The 21695-nt window shown below is 40.8% G+C and overlaps 1 long non-coding RNA gene across 1 annotated transcript in view; it reads right to left on the reverse strand.

Moving 5' to 3' along the window:
* Positions 1 to 21695, reverse strand: part of LOC146896012 (uncharacterized) — a 112401-nt gene that overhangs the window by 4661 nt on the left and 86045 nt on the right. The gene's annotated exons all lie outside the window — the stretch shown is intronic.

Consider the following 21695-nt stretch of genomic DNA (forward strand, 5'->3'; position numbering starts at 1 on the left):
AGAGGGCACCTGTTGGTTTCTTAGTAGACACTGGTGCTCACCCTCTGGTGTTAAAGACTCCACTGGGGTCTCTCTCAGACAAACAGGATGTTCCTACAACCATGAACCACAAAATGTACTGTGGATTTGAGAATAAAGTTACACATTTCTTCATATTTATTCCTAAATGCTCCTACCCCCTCCTGGGAAAAAAACGTACTGGCCGAGATGAAAGACCAAATTCATTTCACTGAGAAGGGGGGTGACAATCTTCCCATGGCCCATACTCTATGCCTTATGCTTGTACCTAGAAGAATAATACAGGCTCTTTTCACAGACTCTGACTTTAGAGACATCTCCTCTAATGGCTGAACTTCAGTGCTCCATCCAGGAGTGTGGGCAGAGACTAACCCACTGGAGCTAGCATCAGCCCCCAGTTGTAGTCGCCTTAAAATCCAATGCCCAACCCGTCAGAGTGAGGCTGTACTCCATGGCCCCGGAGGCTAAGCTGGGCATTAATAGACATATTAATTGGCTCCTGGAGCATGTAATGAATACTAGTGCCTTGCCAGTCTCCTTAGAATGCCCTGATTCTTCCAGTTAGGAAGTCAGGGACCAATTACTATCGACCATACAAGGTCTTAGGGAGATTAACAAGTGGGTTGAAGACATTTACACTACGGTTCCCAACCCTTATAATCTCCTAAACTCCATCTCTCCAGAGCTCCAAGTGTGTTCAGTTCTAGACCTTAAGGATGCTTTCTTTAGCCTCACCCCTGGAAGTTAAGAGTCAACCAATCTTTGTCTCCAAATAGCAAGCCCCAGACTGGAGCTTCAGTGGACAGCTTACCTGGACCCGCCTGCCATACGGATTAAAAAATTCCCTAATCATCTTTGATGAAGCTTTACATCAGAACGTGAGGAATTATCAGACCTCACACCATGAGGTAAATCTCATCCAGCATGTTGATGATTTTCTGATTGCTTCTAGAGACCAAGATTCTTGCTTACAGGCAACTAGAGACTTGCTGCAGACCTTATGCCAATTAGGGTGGAAGGTGTTGGGTAAAAAGGCCCAGATCTGTGTCTCTGAACTCACATACCTAGGATATATACTGAAAGAAGGCAAGGGATGACTGTTGCCTGCTCAAAAACAAACTGTTCTGGACATTCCAGTCCTCCAAAACCAGAGACAGGTTCGGGAGTTTTTAGGCTCAGTCAGATTCTGCCTGCTCTGAATACCAGGATTTGCTAAATTGGCAAAACCCTTACATGAGGCTACCCGTGGGGCAGAGGAATCCTTCCTCTGGACTGACACTCAAGAAGGAGCTTGCAGAGCTATAAAGAAAGCTCTGCTAAAGGCCCCCACTCTGCCCCTCACATTAGGTTCCTTCCTAGCACCTCACCACCCAGCGACCTTGCTGCCTAACCCAGACTCTGATGTCATCCATGATTTCACAGAGATACTTCAGCAAGTGCATGAAACCAGACCACATGACCAAATCCTGATCTCACGTGCTTCAAGACAGCAGCAGTTTTATCAGAGAATGAACCAGGTTCGCAGGGTTCTAAATAACAATACCTTTGGAGACTGTCTGGGTCACTGTCTTGCCTCCTAGTACCTCAGCACAAAAGGCTGAGCTGACTGCTCTAACCAAACCTCTACAACTAGGGAAGGATATGACTATCACTGTTTACACAGACACTTAATACACTTTGGCTGTGGTGCACGTCCACGGAGCCATACACTGGGGAAAGAGGACTTACTGACTGCTGAGGAAAAAACTGTTAAAAATAAACAAAAAATATTGAACTTATTGTCTGCCTCTGACTTCCTAAAAGACTGGCCATTATACATTACCCAGGACATCAAAAAGAAAACTCATACGAGGCCCGGGTCAGTCACAGTTCATACCAGGCATCCAAGAAAGCAGTTTTAAATGTCACTGATTCATTAATAATAATGCCAGACTCTGTGTTGCCTAAAATGCCGGACTAATCTTTCCAGGATGATAAAGACTTTGCTTCCTTATTAAAAAACAGATGGAGGTATATGCCAGATGAAAGATGCACCTTACCAGCTGAACTGGTTAAGTCCCCAGTCTACCAAATCCACTAGGGGACACATTTGGGCAAACAAAAATTAAAGAAACTCCTGAAATACGCAAGGTCTAAAATTTTCAAAGTAAATCAATTGCTAGAGAATTGTGTGTCTCAATGTCTCCCCTGCCAAGCTATTAATCCACAAAAGAAAAAAAAACTCTCAAAAAAGAGAGAGAAACTTCCCCTGGAGTCCACTGGAAAGTGGATTTCACTGACGTAAAACCTGGCAAATATGGGTATAGTTACCTCCTTGTTTTAAAGATACCTTTTCCAGATGGATTAAAGCTTTCCTCATTCAGGAAGAAACAGCATCAATAGTAGTTTAGAAGATCATCCACAAACTCATTCAAAGGTATGGAATTCCCTCTGGGATAGGGTTGGATAACGGGCTATCTTTCATCTCCAAGGTAACCCAAGACTCAATTAGAGTATTGGGGACCAATTGGAAACGACATTGTGCATACCATCCCCAAAGTTCAGGAAAGGTAGAGAGGTCAAATCGGACATTAAAGGAGACTTTGACTAAACTAAGCCTAGAAACTGGCAAAGACTGGTAGCCTTCCTACCCTTCTCCCTGTTCCAAGTATGGAACACTCTCTACTATTGTGGGTTGACAACCTATGACACTGTGTTTGGCAGACCCCCTCCCTTGGTTTCCAAACTCCCCTCAGAAGTTGTGGCTAAAATGTCTGAATACAAGTTCTTAAGTATATCCAGGCTCTCCAGACTATCCAGGATGGCGTCTTTCCACTCCTGAGACACATCTATGAGTTGTCACCTGCCAAACCTCACCGCTACAAGCTAGGTGATGTCATTGGGGTCTGGAGATATCATAAGACCACCATTGGGCCATGCTGGAAGGGACCACACATGGTAATTTTGACTACTCCAACTGCCATGACAAAATTAAGGTGTGGATCCACCATTGGCATCTCAAGCCCACTCCTGACATAAGATTGGACAGTGCAGACATCACAAGGAAAGCCTTCACACACCACAAACACCCGTAGAATAAATGCTATCATGCTATTGTGACTTTCTTAATTTACATATGCCTAGACCCCAGGGTCTCTGGGAACCTCCCAGTACCTTCTCCTGTTACCTGTTTCAGCCAAACCTCAGAGCATCCCCAATCTTACTGATGTCCATCCTGCGACTGTGAGACATGGGCCCCCACTTAGAATTTTGATAAGGACGCCAGGGTAGCTGTCTGAGCAATCAGCAAATAAGTTCCTTTCGTTTTTTTAATCAATAACTCAGGTAAAATTTATTCCTCTCAGGACTCTGATGCTGTTTGATAACTAATAGTTTTGCCAGCTTAAAAGCAGCAACCAGGGTTTCAGCTGCCTTCTCAGGTCTCTGTAAGATTCAGGTCACAGGGCTCACTGTCTTAGAACCAATATAGAGTCTAGACACAGGTCACCTTGCTACCAGGTGTGTGTGTGTGTGTGTGTGTGTGTGTGTGTGTGTGTGTGAGAGAGAGAGAGAGAGAGAGAGAGAGAGAGAGAGAGAGAGAGAGAGAGTCACAAAACAGATTTCAGTATAACTTCTTACCGTTCCTTTGTTTAAAGGAACTTACTTTACAGTGACTGTTCTCAGTGGTCAGCCACCTGTACCTACAGGTAAAGTAGATAAAAGATGTTTTATGATGCAGAGCTTAAGATGTAGGGATATGAAAATGTTTGAGTGTCTAACAAAGTGTTTTAAGATGTGGAAAGAAAAGCTATTAGGGTGTGTAAATTCAAGTCATAAAGGTCTGAGGATGAAAAGGTTTAAATGCTGATGAGAAAAAATGATTTGAAATGGTTCCACAAGCTCAAGATTTCCCTTTGGTTGCTTCCTAACTATAAAACTCAAAGATCCTTTTCATTGTACATAAAACATCTGTCACAGCTTTCTGGGGATAAAAAGAGATGTTCAACCAGATTCATTTCTGGCACAAGTATACCGTCATCTCTACAATGTAAATTTGAGTACAGATTACAAACCGAGGGATGTTAGCATGTCTAAAATTTATATCTTTTCACAAACTTAAAAAACCATTTAAGCTGGTTTAAAATTAGGATTCAACAGTAATACTAATTCCAGGAAGCCCACAAAATTAAGCAATGTTTACCTGAATCATCTATGAGTCAAGAAAGAAATAAAGAAAGAAATTAAAGACTTACTTAAATTCATGAAAATGAACATACAACAACCCAAATGTATAGGACAAATGAAAGCAGTGTTAGAGGAAAGTTCAAAGCACTAAAAACCTACATAAAGAAGCTGGAAAAATCCAATACTAGTAAATTAGCAGAACATTTGAAAATTTTAGAACAAAAAGAAGCAAACTAACACAGGAGGACTAGACCAAAGGTTATAATCAAATTGAGAGCTGAAATCAAACAAATAGAAACAAAGAAAACAATGTAAAGAATCAATAAGATAATAAGTTGGTTCTTTGAGAAAATGATCAAAATAGAAAAAAACTTTATCCAAACTAACTAAAAAGCAGAGAGATAATATCCAAATTAACAAAATCAGAAATAAAAAGGGGGATATAACAATAGACATAGGAAATTCAGAGAATCTCTAAGTCATATTTCAAAAACCTATACTCCACAAAATTGGAAAATTTAAAGGAAATAAACAACTTTCTGAATAAATATCACTTACCAAAATTAAATCAAGACCAGATAAGCAAATTAAATAGACATATAACTGCTGAAGAAATAGGAACAGTCATCAAAAGTCTCCCAACCAAAAAAACAAAAACAAAAACAAACAAACAAAAATATCCCAGGACCAGATGGTTTCAGCTCAGAATTCTACAAGATTTTCAAAGAACTATTAACAATACTCCTCAAATTGTTACACACAATAGAAACTTAAGAAACACTGACAAACTCTTTTTAGGAGGCTACAATTACCCTGATACCCAAATCACATAAAGACATTACTAAGAAAGAGACCAATCTCACTGATGAACATTGATGCAAAAATACTCAATAAAATACTGGCAAATCCCTACCCATCTCCCTTTACATCCACCCCCCCATCCTGTGTCCTGTGCACCCAAGTTTGCCTATGGAGGGAGGAGGACCTTGGACTTCCCATGGGACAGGGAACACTGACTGCTATTCAGACTAGACAGGGAGGGGGAGGTGGGGAGGGGAAGGTGGGGAGGGAGAGGGGAAAGGGAGGTGGGGAAGAGGTGGAAATTTTTAATAAATAAATAAATTAATTTAAAAAATCTCTCAAAGTAAAAAAAAATATATATTGTCAAATCAAATCCAAGAACACATAGGAATAATCATCCACCACGATCAAGTAAAAGTCATCCCAGAGATGCACGAATAGTTTAACATACAAAAGTCTGTAAATGTAATCCAGCATATTAATAGACTGAAAAATAAAAACCACATGATCATCTCATTTGATGTTGAAAAAGTCTTCGACAAAATACAACACTTCTTTATAATAAAGGTCTTGGAGATAAGAGATACAGGAATGTACCTAAACATGATAAAGACAATATACAGCAAGCCAACAGCTAACATCAAACTAAATGGAGAGAAACTTCAAGCGATCACACCAAAATCAGGAACAAGACAAGGTTGTCCACTCTCTCCATATCTATTCAATATAGTTTTTAAAATTCGAGCTAGAGTAATAAGAAAACAAAAGGAGAACAATGGGATACAAATCAGAAAAGGAGAATTCAAACTCTCATTATTTGCTAATGATATGATAGTTTACATAAGCAACCACAAAAATTCTATCAAGGAACTTCTACAACTCATAAATACCTTCAGTAATGTAGCAGGATACAAGATTAACTAAAAAAAAAAAATCAGTCACCTCCTGTACACAGGTGATAAATGGGCTGAGAAACAAATCCTAGTAACATCACCCATCACAATAGCCACAAATAGAATAAATATATTGGAGTAACTCTAACAAAACAAGCGAAAGACCTATGTGACAAGAATTTTAAATCTTTGAAGAAAGAAATTGAAGAAGACATCAGAAAATGGAAAGATCTCCCCTGCTCTTGGGTAGGTAGATTTAACATAGTAAAAATGGCAATCTTACCAAAACCAATCTACAGATTAAGTGCAATGCCCAGCAAAATTTTTCACAGACCTCGAAAGAACAGTACTCAACTTCATATGGAAAAGCAAAATACCCAGGATAGCCAACACAAAAATGTACAATAAAGAAACTTCTGGAGGCATCACAATCCCTGACTTGAAACTCTACTACAAAGCTACAGTACTCAAAGGAGCCTGGTATTGGCATAAAAAATTAGACAGGAGGACCAATGGAACTGAGCTGAATATCAAGATATCAACCCACACTCCTATGAACACGTGATTTTTGACAAAGAAGCAAAATATATCAAAGGGAAAAAAGAAAGCATATCCAACAAATGGTGCTGGCATAACTGGATATCAACATGGAGAAAAGGGAAAATGGATTTATATCTATCACCATGTATAAAACTCAAGTCCAAATGCATCAAAGACCTCAACATAAAGCCTACCACACTGAACATCACAGAAGAGAAATTGGGAAGTACCTTGAACACTTTGGCACAGGAGACCACTGCCAAATTATAACCACAGTAGCAAAAACACTAAGAGCAACAATTAATAAATGTGACCTCTGAAACTAAAAAGCTTCTGTAAAGCAAAGAACACAGTCAAAGAGACAAGACAGCAGTTTACAGAATGGAAAAAGATTTTCACCAACCCCACATCAGACAGAGGTCAGATCTCCAAAATATACAAAGAACTCAAGAAACAGGTCATCAAAAGAACAAATAATCCAATTTAAAAAATGGTGTACAGACCCAAACAGAGAACTCTCAACAGAGAAATCTAAAATGGCTGAAGGACACTTAAGGAAATGCTCAACATCCTTAGTCATCAGAAAAATGCAAATCAAAACAACTCTGAGATTCCATCTTATACCTGTAAGAATAGCCAAGATAGAAAACACTGATGACAACTTATGCTGGAGAGAATGTAGGATAATGGGAACCCTCCTGCATTGCTGGTGGGAGTGCAAACTGGTACAGCCACTTTGGATATTATTATGGTGATTTCTCAGAAAGTTAGGAAACAACCAGCGATACCACTTTGGGGTATATGATCAAAGGATGCTCAATCATACCACAAAGAAATGTGCTCAACTATGTTAATAGCCATATTCTTTGTCATAGGCAGACCTGGATAAAAACTAAAAGCCCCTCGACCGAAAATGGATAAGAAAAATGTGGTACATTTACGCAATGGAGTACTACACAGCAGAAAAAATAATGAGATCTTGAAATTTCCAAGCAAATGGATGATTTAGAAAACATCGTACTAAGAGAGGTAACCCAGACTCGGAAAGATAATTATCATATATACTCAACCATAAGTGGCTTTTAGACATAAAACAAAGAAAACCAGTCTACAATTCAGAATACCAGAGAATCTAGACAACAATGAGGACCCTAAGAGAGACATACATGGATCTAATCTACAAGGGAAATTGAAAAAAAAAAAGATCTCCAGAGCAAATTAGAAGCATAGTGACCATGGGAAAGTGTTGAAGAAGAGAGTATAGGGAGAAAGGGGAACAGAGAAAAATATATGGCTCAATAAGATCAATTTTTAAAAATTTTAAAAATTTATGTAAGCTTTAGAGAACCAAGAAAGTCCTGAGACTTTCTCACAGATCAAAAGGACTCCAGACAAGTACAATTTAAAATTTCTAATCTGTCTCTTCCTAAGGATGATGTCTCTCTCCCTCTCTTGAGACTTTACTCCTTCTCTGAAACTTCCAATTGTGATTTTTCCTTTAAATTCCTAAATTTTAATTTTTGTCTCTAGTCTGTTTCAGCAGGTTTCCACTTGGCTGACAGACGTGTCTAGGCATCAGCTGCTGACTTCAGCCTATGAGTATTGGAATTGCTAAAAACTGATATGGACCAGTCCAGTCAATATAAATGCAGCTTGACTGCAGCTACGTCAAATCAGACGCTTCTGATAAGTGTCCCATTGCCTAAAATCCCTCCTTGCCTTTGACTAACTTTTCAGCCTTTCTGGGCACTGAGCATTTCAGCTTGAAGCTGCTATAGAAGAAAGTACATTGTCCCTGTCCTAAAACAGGCTGAGAAAATGTCAAATCAGAGACTTTAATATAATCAAAATGTATCAAAGATTTGATTTTAGTTACAAATTCAAAGGGGGAATTAAGAGTCCAAGAATAAGAATATAGAAATGTAGTTTCCAGAAATAAGAATTTAGAAATAAGAAAATATAAAGTTATAAGCCAGGAGAATGAGAGCAGGCTGTCAGCAGCTTTCGCAGCAGCTTAATGATTAACTATTTACAGTGGGTTACTTTGCTTTACAATCGATAGCTCTATCTACAAGACTGAAACAAACTTGGCAAACTGAGGATCAGCTTTTGGATAACCTCCTAGTCACTCATGACCAGCAATTAATGTGAGCTGAGTTAACTTTAAAATGATGGGATATATGTGACTTTTTGGTTGTGTGTTTTCCCATACCCTTCCCTGCTACACAAAACTGACAGTATCCAGGGAATATAGAGCTTTAATAAACACCACCAGAAACAGACAGAGAAAACCATATAGTAAATACAAACACTAGTTTAACTAAAAACCTTGTTCATGTAAATTGTAAAAAAAAAAAAAAGCAATTTGTATCTGAGTTTTACCTCCAGATTGTAAAAATTTTTTTGTTCATACCTAATGCTTGCTGCTTCTTCATATAAAAAGGCGGAGTTTGGAAACGGTCCTTCGCCACAGCCTTACAAGTCCATCTATGGCTGTGGTCTCGGCTAGCTGATGAGTTTTTTGTGCCCAGTGGAGATTTATTTTTTAATTTTTTTACTTTCCAGGAGAAAGTTTGCTTTTGGTGTAATAGGCTTTGGTGATCTGTCCCCCATCCCAGTGCGACCCCCATGGACCCATCACACCCACATACATACACTGCCTGCAGAGGTCAGGAGAGGTTACCAGATAGGGTGTTGGATCACCTAGAACTGCAGTTACAGATGGCTGTGAGCCCCAAGTAAGTGCTGGGAATTGAACCTGGTCCTCTGCAATAACAACCAGTGCTCTTAGACACTGAGCCATCTCTCCCAGCCCCTCACTTGCTTTTTTCAATGCTACATTTGGAAATAATTTCAGACTCTTAAAAATATTCCAAAAGTAGCCCTCATGTGCTCTATACTCAATTATCCAAAATATTAACATTTTGATGTCTACATTGTAATTCTCAAAATCGATACATGTCACTGGTAACATACAAAAAACTATACATATCTATAGACCTTACCCTATTACCCTTTTTCTGAAATAGGTTCCAACCCAAGATTATATATTGTATTTAAATGTTTTGTCTCTTTTAAGGTTATTTTTGGTAGTGGGTATTTTTGTTTTGATTTGTTTTGTCTTCACAGTCCTGTTGATTGAACCCAAGGTCTGGCACATTCTAGGGAAGTGTTCACCTCTGAGCTATATCCGCAATCCCCTTACTTAGTCTTCTCTAATCTGGAAGAGTTTTTCAGAATTTTTGTCTTTATGACCATAACGTTTTGATTTTTTGTTCTATTGTTGTCTGATTTGTTTTTGAAACACGGTCTCTTTTTGTAGCCCAAGCTGGCTTACAAATCACTCTGAAGCTAAGGCTGGACTTGAAAGTTGTCCAGCTAACCCTTGAGAATTTATGAGGTTTTTGGCTAATCTAGTTGGTGTTTTTGCTGGACTAGGTTTTTATTGTTTCTGTTGCAGGGGGTAGGGGGAGCTGTTTAGACCAGGTCTCATTTAGCCCAGGCTCCTCTCAAATTTGCTACACAGTCCAGGTGGGCCTGGAACTTCTGATTTTCCAACTTCCATTTCCCAAGTGCTGGGATCATAGACCTGAGCTACTATGTGCTGCTTAACCTTTCGATTTTGATTTTGCTTAAGACAAAGTCTCACTACATAGTTCAAGCAGGCCTGGGGTTTGCAAGCCTCCCACCTCTGGTTCCCCAGTGCTACCCCATACCGAGCTGAAAGTACATTTTGAAGAGTATTAACCACCTGTTGGTTTGTTTGTTTTTTAATAACCCTCAATTTGGGCTCATCTAATATTTCTTCATGGTTAAGCTCAAGCTGTGCTCTTCATCCAGGTAGCACAGGAAGGCACTGTGCCTCCAGATCAGCATGGGAGGAGCCCAGGGTGGCAAGGTCTTTCACTGCTGCTCAGGGGAACTTGGAGCACTTGGCTAATACTTATCCCCTATAAAATGATTACATCACTTGGAAACATTGTTTTATTTTATTTATTTCATCTTATTTATTGGGAGGGGCAAGCAAACTCCAGCAAACCTATGGTGGTTAGAAGACAGCTTGGAGGAGGAGGATTTTTCTGTACATCATGTGGGTCCTGGGGATCCAACACAGGTCATTAAGCTTGGTGACAAATGTTTTCACCCATTAACCCATCTTGGGAGCACTCTTAAACTACCAATGCCTGGGGACCCCACAGGTTAATCAAATGAGATGCCTTTGGAGTCTGGAACAGGCCCCAAAAGATGGTTCAATACCTCAGATTCTAACAAATATCCAGAACTGAAAACCAACAGTGAAAACTAGTCCTGGAAACCAGCAGAGAAGTCATTCTGTGCCTTTCTTCTCAAAGCATAATCAGCTAAGCAGAGATAACTAAACCCAGACTTTGGTGGGGACCCATGGTTGAAGGAAAGGACAAAGTTCCCTTGGTTGGGGAAGGTATGAGTGAGCAAACAACAGTCCAAGAAAAGGGGAAGGTCATGCCTGACCCCATCTTCTTGCTCTTTTTCTGCACCAGGCCCCAGAGAAATCTTTGCTACACTGGAAGTGCACAGCGCAGAACTGCTATAATTGCCACCGACAGGAAAGAACTCAATTCTGTTATAAAGACCAAGGTACTGCGTCTGACTACGGTTGAGAGCACAACACACAGAGCCCATGTCAGAGGCACAGGGCCTCCCTCGAGCAGCACCAGTTGCTGTTCTGCCCTCAGTGTCTTCTGATGAGAGAGGGTAAAGACTCTGCTCTAAGTTCACAAAATAGGAAAGTGCGCCCATCTCCATCACCTGACTGCTGAAGCAACTCTCACTGCTCAGGTTTTCACTGTGCTCAGGTTCCTTATGGGATTTCTGGGAGTTTCATTAAAAAATTTCGCCAGGATGGAGGGATAGTTCAGCAGTTAGGTGAACCTGCTGTTCTTGCAGAGGACCTGGGTTCAGTTGCCAGTGTCCACATCTCACCAGATTGCTCACAATTGCCCGAAATTCTCCCTCCAGTAAATCTGAAGCCTCTGGCCTCCTTAGGCATCTGTAGTCACAGAAAAACACACACAACCTTATTCTTAACCTTTTTTGAGACAGGGTCTCACTCATTAAGTAGCCTTGGCTGGCCATGAACTCAGAGATTCACTAGCCTCTGCCTACCAAAGTGCTGGAATTAAAGTCTTGTACCACCACGTCTAGCTAAAAATTTTTAAGTGATAATAAAACTTACATGTTTTCGTCAATCCCTCCCAGAGAGGGAACATCTCATTATATGCAAAAGAGAATGGCAAAATCTAGAAGGACCCTGATGAGAACCGGCCCTAAAGTACTCACAATCTACCAGGGTCTGACTGACACAGGATCACAGAAGGAGCTGATGAAGCATTAAAATAACTCCCAACCTCTCTCTCTCTCTCTCTCTCTCTCTCTCTCTCTCTCTCTCTCTCTCTCACACACACACACACACACACACACAGACACACACACACACACACACACACAGAGACAGAAAAAAAAAACCTAAAAGAAGATTAGCTCAATAGGGAACCCACCCCTGACACTGCCTAGAGGGCCAAGACTCAGGGACAGGATGGTCCAGAGAACAGGATAGAACCAAACACAACTGCAGGAAAAAGTGGGAAAATGTCAAGGTAATGATCCCTAGCGATATTCTGCTATAGACATAGATTGGTGCCTAGCCCAGTATTCATCAGAGAGGCTTCATACAGCAACTGGTGAAAACAGATGCAGACCCACAGCCAAATATCAGGCTGAGTTCAGGGAATCGTTCAGAAAAGGGGTAAGATTGTAGGAGCCAGAGGGACCAAGGACACCACAAGAAAACACCCACAGATTCAACTACACTGAACTCATAGGAGCTCACAGAGACTGAACCGACAGCCAGGAAGCCTGCATGGGACTGACTTAGACCCTCTGCTTATATGTGACAGCTGTGTAGCTTGGTCTTCTTGTAGGACTCCTAACAGTAGGAAGCAGGAGCTGTCTCTGATTCTTTTGCTGGCTCTTGGGACCCTATTCCTCATACTGGGTTCCCTTGCACTGCCTCAATACAGGGTGAGGGGCTTAGTTTAACTATAATTTTGTATGCCATATTTTGTCTATATTCATGGAAGGCCTGTCCTCTTCTGAACAGAAACAGAGGAGGAGTGGATGGTGGGGGAAGCAGAGAGAAAGTAGTGGGGAAGGACTGGGAAGGAGAAGGAAGGGAATATTGTGGTCAAGATGTAAAAATAAATAAATATATATTTTTAAAAAATTGCCCTTCACATAGCTAAGATCCTTCAACTGTCTCTTGAGAGAGTTGGCACACTAGATGCTAATACTTGGGTGAAATAATTCACAAAAGAGTGGGGTCAAGCTGGGCAGTCATGGCATAGGCCTTTAATCCCAGCACTTGGGAGGCAAAGACAGGTGGATTTCTGTGAGTTCTAGGCCAACCTGATCTCCAGAACAGGCTCCAAAGCTCAGAGAAACCATCTCAAAAAACAAACAACAACAAGCATAAAGAGTTGGGTCAGGAATGGCTGGGAAACATTTCCAGAGAAAGGAGGGTTTGGGATTGAGCATTTGAACAGTAGGGTGAGGGAAACAGACACAAGCAAAGGGAGCCAGGGACTGTTACTGTTGTAGACACTGACTTAGAAGTTCTCAGGGAAGGAGCCTGATTTTTTTTCCCATTTATTCATCTCAGTCAGCACACGGTGTTACTTTAGGAAGAGAGGAAGGTGATTGCCAAGGCTGATGGTGCACTTGCAATCAGAAACTACTGTGTCTGACTCTAGAACCCACGGTGTAAGAAAACCGAACACAGTTTAGGAGAGGGGAAGGAGCAGGGATCACAGAAAGATGAAGTCAGACAAGCTTGCTAAAATGGAGCTATGAAAACTAGTCAGAGACATTTGAACAAGGCCTGTGATTGCCAAAGAGCCACTGAAGGTTTGGGGTAGAGGAGCCATCAAATGACACTTGAATGAAGATCAGAGGGGAAAGGGGGAGTTCTGAGTTCTAAACCAGAGAAGCTGCTGACCATGACAGAGGGGACAGGGACAGAGGACAGTGAGAAGAGCACTTAGAGGGAGACCCTGAATTTAAAAGAAAAAGTGCCAGGCAGGGCATGGAGGTGCACACCATTAACCCAGCACTGGGGAAGCAGAGGCAGGGGATCCCTGTGATCTACATAAAGAGTTCCAAGGCAGCCACTACACACTGAGGCTCTGCCTTAAAAAACAAAGAAAATGTTGTATGTTAAAGTCATAACTACACCAGACAAGTCAGATTCTCCCTCCACACTTCATTCTTACTTCATTCATACATCAAGGCAGGGCAATGAAAATTCATCTCTAAAGTGATCTCTAAACCCTTGGTGCTCAACGTGCGACCCACCAACCAGCGGTGATGAATTTCCTATCTTAGCAGCAGTAGGGGTGGAGGTGTCCAGGGCCAGCCTAGGCAACACAGAAAGACCAGTGCAGCAAAGACGCCTGGCATGTTGGTAGGGAAAGAGGGAAGGAGGGAGGGAGGGAGGAAGGGAGGACAAAAGGGAGGAAAAGAGGAAGGGAGGGCAGCTTTCAGGTCCCACTACTAGTATCAGAATCTGTATTTGAACAGTAGCCATGTGGTTATTGTGTGGTTGTAAACACATTAAAGTCTGAAGAGCTCTTCTCTAAAGTGTCTTCCAACTCTAAATGCAAGAGATTCCCAGGCACCAAAAGTCTGTCACTCCACAGGGACTCAGGGGCACAGTTGACCTAGTCACACTGCCTACCCTTTAAACCAGTGAGGCAGTGCTGCCACCTTGTGACCGTGACTGGTAAAACAGTCATAATCATTCTCATTAGATCAGTTGGGAGCTGGTAGGAGGGTGAAGTCCAAGTCACAGGTGTGGTAAAAGAATCGCAACCACTCGTATCAACTGCAAATGACGTCAAAAAACAGCTCAGCCCACATCACAGGGCACTGTCACATTTGAAAAGAAGGGTTTTTTCTTCCTTATATTTTTATTGTTTCAGGTGGAGACGATGAATCCGCATACCCACTTGCTGCAATATTGCCCTCTCCACCTTTGCTGAGGAATTTAATCTGGTAAGTCAATGACCAGCAGTGACTTCCCTAAAGGAAATGCCAGGCACGGCCTATAACCAGATGTAAGGCTAAGCATCCTCCTGGGGAAACAGAAGGTGTGGTCCATGAGGAGATGCACTGCAACCTAATGAGCTTAAGGAATTTGCTAATTCCTTCAAGCCAGAGTCTGAGGAATATGTATATGGGAATGGATAAGGGTTAGAGATGATGTGGAAGGAACTCGATCAAGCTGAGTTTATCAATATGAGACATAAAAATTCTAGCTTTAATAGGGTTAAATAAAAAAAAAACCCATAAGTTTTTAAAAGTGTCCAAAGTGTGACTGGCTGACTGAAGCATTTGCATAGGGTGTTGACTAGGCCTTTGTTAAGCTGAGGTGTGTTCTTGTCTCCATAGTCTCTCTAGGACTTCCATGCTGGGTTGCAGTCAATGGACTCAACTTCTTGTAAAATAAAATGGACGAATCTTGCTGGGCTCGGTGGCACAGCCCTGGGATCAAACGAGTCCTTTCTTTCCAGACCACCCAGCTCAAGACCAGCAAAATTCCAGTCTTTTCTGAAAATGATATTTTGAAAATACCACATATGCAAAATGGGTCAGATAAAGAAGAGCGTTATTTAAATGCCATTTCCATGTGGACATGAATAAACGGGTGCAATTATTGGGGATGAGAATTCAAACTCTTTACTGAGAAGGCCCTTAGAGGAACTTGGTCAAGGCAGAAATATGTTACAACCTACTCAGATGATTACTCCATGATTGTACACATTTACCTGGATCTACTTGTGACCAGGTCTGGTGATGTGGTGTCTGCAATTTCAACTACTCAGTAGGCTGAGGGGAGAGGAACACTTGAGCCTGCTAATTTGAGACCATGCTGATCAACAAAGCCAGACCTCCTACCTCAATATAAAAATAATCAAATTAAAGGACTATAACTGTAATTCAGTGATATACTGCTTGTCTATCATTTGTAAAGCACAGGGATCTAGACCATTCAGGTACACATACACACACATGCGCGCGCACACACACAAAGGAATGCATACACAATGGGTTATTGTTCAGTCAAAGGAAGGAAATAAAGTTGTTTGCAGAACTGAATGGAATTATAAGACATTATCTTAAAAAAAATAAGCCATACTAGACGAGTCTCAAAGTTTTCTCTCATATGCAGAATGTAGGGAGTGGGAAGGAAATGAGAGCAAAGGAGACAAGCAGAAACCGGGAGGGGTGAAGGGAACAGGAAAGATAGAGGGTTGTACAGGAGGGCGAGTTTATCAAAGTGCATTCTATGTGTGTACTTAGATCCACTCCATTATATAAGGCATTGTCATCTTAGAATGGGGAAAGACTTACATAGCCACGTCTCCAGAGACATAGGAATGGCTAGTAGGTACAGGAAGTGGCACTCAGTATCACCAGTCATTATGAAATGTCTAGAAAGCCTTCCTGGAATAAGCACTCAGGCACCAACAAGAGCAGAAGAGAGGAGATGTAACAAGTGGACTAAACCTGGGAGAGTTCCTAAAACATTTTGATGTTGGCTCCAGTTTGCATTCTCACTGTATACTCTAAAATCATAAGGTGGAGAAGGCAAGTAAGATTTTACAGAATTATGTGTGGCAGTCAGCAGGTGGCTAATGGTAATGGCCATTGGTTCGGCTATTCCTCCAGGTCATTCTTCTTCAGGTAGCCAGTGAAGGCATGCTTGAAAAATAGGCAGTACAAGCAGTGCTTTAAGGACATCAGTAAATAAGGATCCAGCAATCGCCTTTTCTACCTTATTCTACTTCAAAAGCACAAATCAGATTCAAATGAGGCTCCACTACTCTACACCTAGAAAGGTTGCTACAATACCGCAAACATCTCAATACCAACCATTGGTGGGATGTGGAAAAGGTGCACTCTTGGGCATGACTTATGGGAATCGGAACAGTTAGCCCCTGTTGGAAACCCTACTGAGCTCCTACAGTTAAACACAGCGGTGAACACAGCAAACCAGCAACTCATTGGAAAGTGTGCTCAAAATTTCACTAGAGCTTCATGTGCAAGCTGGACACTTACAGACTCTTGGTCACTGCAGCGTCCCTCAAATATGCACAAGATGGAGACAGCCCAAGAGTCCATCACCAGACGAATAGAGAAATGTCCTTTCTCTATTAATTTAACATTTCTCTATTAATTTAATATTAAACATTTCAAGATTAATCAGCCATGAAAAGACAGAATTCTCGGGCCTGCTGAGATGGCTCACTAAGGAAAAGCAACTCTCTCCAAGCCTGGTGCCCTGGATTTCATCCCCAGGACTCACATGCTGAAACTAAGGAGCACTGTGGCAGCCCCAGCCACCCACCCACTTCTCAACCAGCTACATGCAATTAAAAAAAAGTCAGAGGCAGGCTGCAAGTTGAATATATCTAAAAATATCTGAATAAAATAAGTCAGAAACAAAACAAAATTCATTGTATAATTACAGGAAAATAAAAGTTGAAGAATAGACAAAGTCAAATATGAAAAGCAAAGTCCAGGTTTTAGGGCCTGAGACAGGGCAGCTGCAAGGTGTCATGGTTGAGATGACAAATTTTAGAAACCGTGATGACAGGGACAAAGCATCCTAGTGTAATTAATGCCACTGGTTTGTGTATTTGAGCTGATTTAAGTACAATTCATGTTGCATATGCTATATACCTTTTAGCTATATATAACTTTACTCTCCCAACAGATTTTGCCTTCTCAGCGTTACAGATAATTGTCATCTGTCAGGGGTTTGTTATAAGTGTATAGGGTTGGGGGTGGAATAAAAAGTAGGAACAGGAATCTCTTTTTGGAAAAGTAAAAAGGGGGAGGAATGGATGGGATGGGATAATAGGTAGATTAGTGTATCTGCTTGTGAACTATTAGTTATAGACCATTTATATTGGTATAGATTCTTGTATATTGATACAAATATAAAATTATCTTTGTGTTCCTATCTGAGATAATTTGTATATTGATACAAATTCAAATTATATTTGTTATATTGAACATGCTTCTATTTCTCTTTACAATATTTGTGCACAAAAGTAAAGTTATTTTATCATATTGTATGTGTGTATGTATGTTTCTACCTCTGCTTAAGATATTTTGAATATCGATGCAATTTAGAATATTTTTATCATATTACACTATACATTTCTACCTCTGATCAAGATATTTACATATAGTTTCAATTTGAAGTCATTGTCCTCATTGCTGAACATCTGCTTAAAGATTGTTTTTTATAATGTGAAGCTTTAGTCTTTAAGCTATACAGGTTATTAAGAATTACAGGATAATAGTCATACTTGTTTGCCATATTTTTAGTTATGTTAGTCAGCCTCCCTAGATGCACAGAGATGTATTCTGCATACATAGGTAATCTTTAACCACTTCAAAGAACTGTGGAATAATTCAGGATTCTGTTTATGTGAGACACGACTGCTCCTGGAAGCACTGATCTCTTCCCAAGAGAATGTTGTGCACTGAAGACACTCCACTTGGAACTTGCCTTGCTGACAAAACTGACCTTGGGCAAAGAAATGCCCTTGCCTTGACTACTGACAATATGCACACTGTCCAAACTGGACAAGCAGGATACAAACAAAAATGACTACGAAATCTTGCCAAGACAGGGTAGGACAGTCTTTCAAACTTTTATGCTTCTAAAAATGGTCTGTCAAATACTCTAGGCCTTAGCCAAAGTTGGTTGCACCAACATGGCAAATGAGACTTTTGGTGATTGCTCAGGTAGGCAGCTGTCTCTGTCATTTCTTGCACCTTTAGAAAGTCACTTGCTTGTACTTCCTGCTTACTCAGGTCATATTGATTTCCTTCTCAGGTCTTTGATTGGGTTAAGACTAAATAGTCATAGCGGCTTTCCTCTCATAGCTGAGCTAAGACATTTTAGTATAATTAGATTCAGGATAAGATAACTATTAAAATTATCATTGTTATTAGCTAACTACCATAGACTGGACATTCAGCATGTGTTTCTTGCTTGATGTTGTTCATGTTGGTTGTAGTTCTATTTTTGTATATGCTTTTGCATTTTCTTTCTCCTTGACAATACTTGATATTTGTTCTTATTGTATATAGATTTGTATTAGGTTTAGAGCCCTCTTATTTGGACAAAAGGGGGAGGTGCTGTGGAATTCATTCAGCCAATAACATTTTGGATACCAGCACATTAAGGCATGGTCTGAGGTACTACATGTGGACTGATAAGCACAGACAGAAAGCATGTTCCCTAGCTTGGGTGGTGGTAGGAGTTCTGTTTTCAGCATTCATGGAAGACTGCAGCTCTCTACCCTTATTGTGAATTTTTCCCCAAGTAAATATTTGTTATCCTTTATTTTAGATTCTTATGAACTTCCATAATTGCGTCTACAATATATAACTCTATACAAATGTGTAACTATGTAATTTCATCTAAGAATTTAGGGAAGACATAAGACACACACACGCATACACACACAAACACAAACACCCTGCCCAGATAATCTTCAGATCACTCATGAACGATCTCATTAACTGAGTATATGAAGCCAAATACTTTGTCCACTTCTCTCTCTTCATATATACATTTTAACTTCAAAAACTTTCAGCTTGGTCTGGTGGCACATGTCTTTAATCCCAGCACTCAGGCAGAGGTAGGCAGATCATTGAGAGTTTGAGACCAGCCTAGTCTACAGAGTGAGCTCCAGGAGAGCCAGGGCTATACAGAGAAACCCTTCTTGGAAAAAAAAGAAAAAAAACTTTTGTAAGTGTATTATTTATATTTTGGTCATGTTTTCCCCTTCTCGAACTTCTCTTAGATCCTTCCTACCTGCATACCTCTACTCCCTCTCCTCTTTCAAACAAAGCAAAAACAAAAAGACAAAAAGGCACAAAAATTCAAACAAAAGACTAATACAATTTTTAAAAAATGCTCAAATCAAAACTAAACAAAAACTTCACAAAAGCTACCATTGAGTTCTTTTTGTGTTAACAAACTAATCCTTGGCATGGGGCCAGCCTTGGAGTGTTTAACAGACCCTGTTGGAAAAAACTGTTTTTCTCTCTCATTAGATAGCAATGGCACAGAGCCTCTTGATTATGAGTGGGACACCATGTCCATGTTCCCCTCTGAGTTCTGTGACCTAGTTAACTTGGGCCTGTTCAGTTACTGTGCATGCAGAAACAGTCTGTGAGATCATACATGCATGGGTACTTTTGTATCTGGAAGACAGAGGTGACTAATCCATCACCCCTGGCTCTTACATCTTTCCACCTCCTTTTCCTCATAGATCTCTGATCCCTGAAGGGAGGAGTTTGAGGAAGACATCCCACTGAGGACTGAGTGCCCCATAGTCTCACTCGGCACACTTTCCAGGTGTGAGTCTCTGCGTTAGTTCCCATCTACTGCTAGAAGAAGCTTCTCTGATGGGTGTTGAGTAAGAGTCTCATCTATGGATATAGCAGCATGTCATTGTATATCTACAATGTATTGCTACATTAGCAAAATAATAGTACTAGGCTTTCCATGGGCCATATGACCTACCTGGTCAAGTTCTTGAACAGTTTATCAGTGTCAGGTATGGATTCCATCTAATAGAGTAGAACTTAAATTCATCAAAAAGTGGTTGGTTACTTCCATAACATCTGTGCCACTTTTGTCTCCATATATCTTGTGAGTAGGTTGCAGTTGTAGGTCCCAGGATTTGTAACTAGGTGATGTAGATGATTACCTTCCTCCCCCGGTAGCATACAGAGTATCTTCTAGTGTCATGAATGCTAGTCAATAGGGGTAAAACTTCTAGTTAGGGACCAACTTGACTTCTCTGAGTCAGAAAAAAGATAAGAATGTCTACTCTCATAACTGTTCAATAGAGTACTTGAATTCTTAACTAGTACAATAAGACAACTGATTGAGATTAAAGGGATACAAACAGGAAAGGAAGAAAGCAAAGAACTATTTGCAGATGATATGATTTTGTACATAAAAGATCCCACAAGCCCCCTCTGTCTTAGCCCTTAAAAAAAAAAACCACATACCCAGATTTTTTTTGTGACACCGTTCATCCCCCTAGCTTTCCAGCTCTGGACCAGCAATCTCAAGACAAATAGAATGATCACCCTAGACTTACCGAGCACAGACTGGAGCCCAGTGGTGAAGGTACACCACCATGAGAAGGGTCAGGATAACCAACCTTGCAACCTGGAGGTCAGAGCCCACCTGTACCAGGGTTCGGGGAAGCTCAGAGAATAAGTGCTGGGTCAGAACTCCTGCTGCAGCCCTTGACACCAGAAGCAGATCTTCTTATAACATCAATGTGGTCATTTAGGATACAAATTGACATTCAGCAAGACACAAACTTGGCCTTGGATCAAGAGGTGAATACACCAGCCACTTTGGATATCAGTACAGTGATTTCTCAGAAAATTAGGGAGACAATGTACCTCAAGACCCATCAATACCACTTTTGGGTATATACCCAAAGGATACTCAATCGTACCAGAAGGACGTGTGCTCAACTATGTTCACAGTAGCATTGTTTTAATAGCCAGAACCTGGAAACAACCTAAACACTCCTCGACCGAAGAATGGATAAGGAAAATGTGGTACATTTACACAATGGAGCACTATATAAAAGGAAAAAAATAATTACATCTTGAAATTTGCAGGCAAATGGATGGATCTAGAAAACATCATATTAAGTGAGGTAAACACAGGCCCAGAGAGACAAATATCATATGTACTCACTCATAAGTGGCTTTTAGACATAAAGCAAAGAAAAACCATCCTACAATCCCACAGAACATAGACAACCAAAAGGACTCTAAGGGACACATACATGGATCTGATCTACAACGGGAAGTAGAAACAGAACAGATCTCCTGAGTAAACTGGGAGCATGGGGATCATGGGAGAGCACAGAAAAGGAGAAGAGAGGAGGGGAGAGGACTGGAGAAAAGTAAATAGCCCAATAAAAGCAATTAAAAAATAAAACTCATCTCTATTTAGAAATAAAAAGAGATGGATACACAGCCTGGCCCCCATACTTTCACCTAACAAACCACAGGTCCCTCAAAGGTGCCTTCTCTGTTCTTTTAATCCCCTGCCCGATGAGGGGAACCTGTGTTCCATTACCTTCAAGCATCACCCACAGAGGGAGATGACAGAAGTCACCT

The sequence above is a fragment of the Myodes glareolus genome, chromosome 1 (genome assembly GCF_982192425.1).
Source record: "Myodes glareolus chromosome 1, mMyoGla1.1, whole genome shotgun sequence".
Taxonomy (NCBI): Eukaryota; Metazoa; Chordata; class Mammalia; order Rodentia; family Cricetidae; genus Myodes; species Myodes glareolus.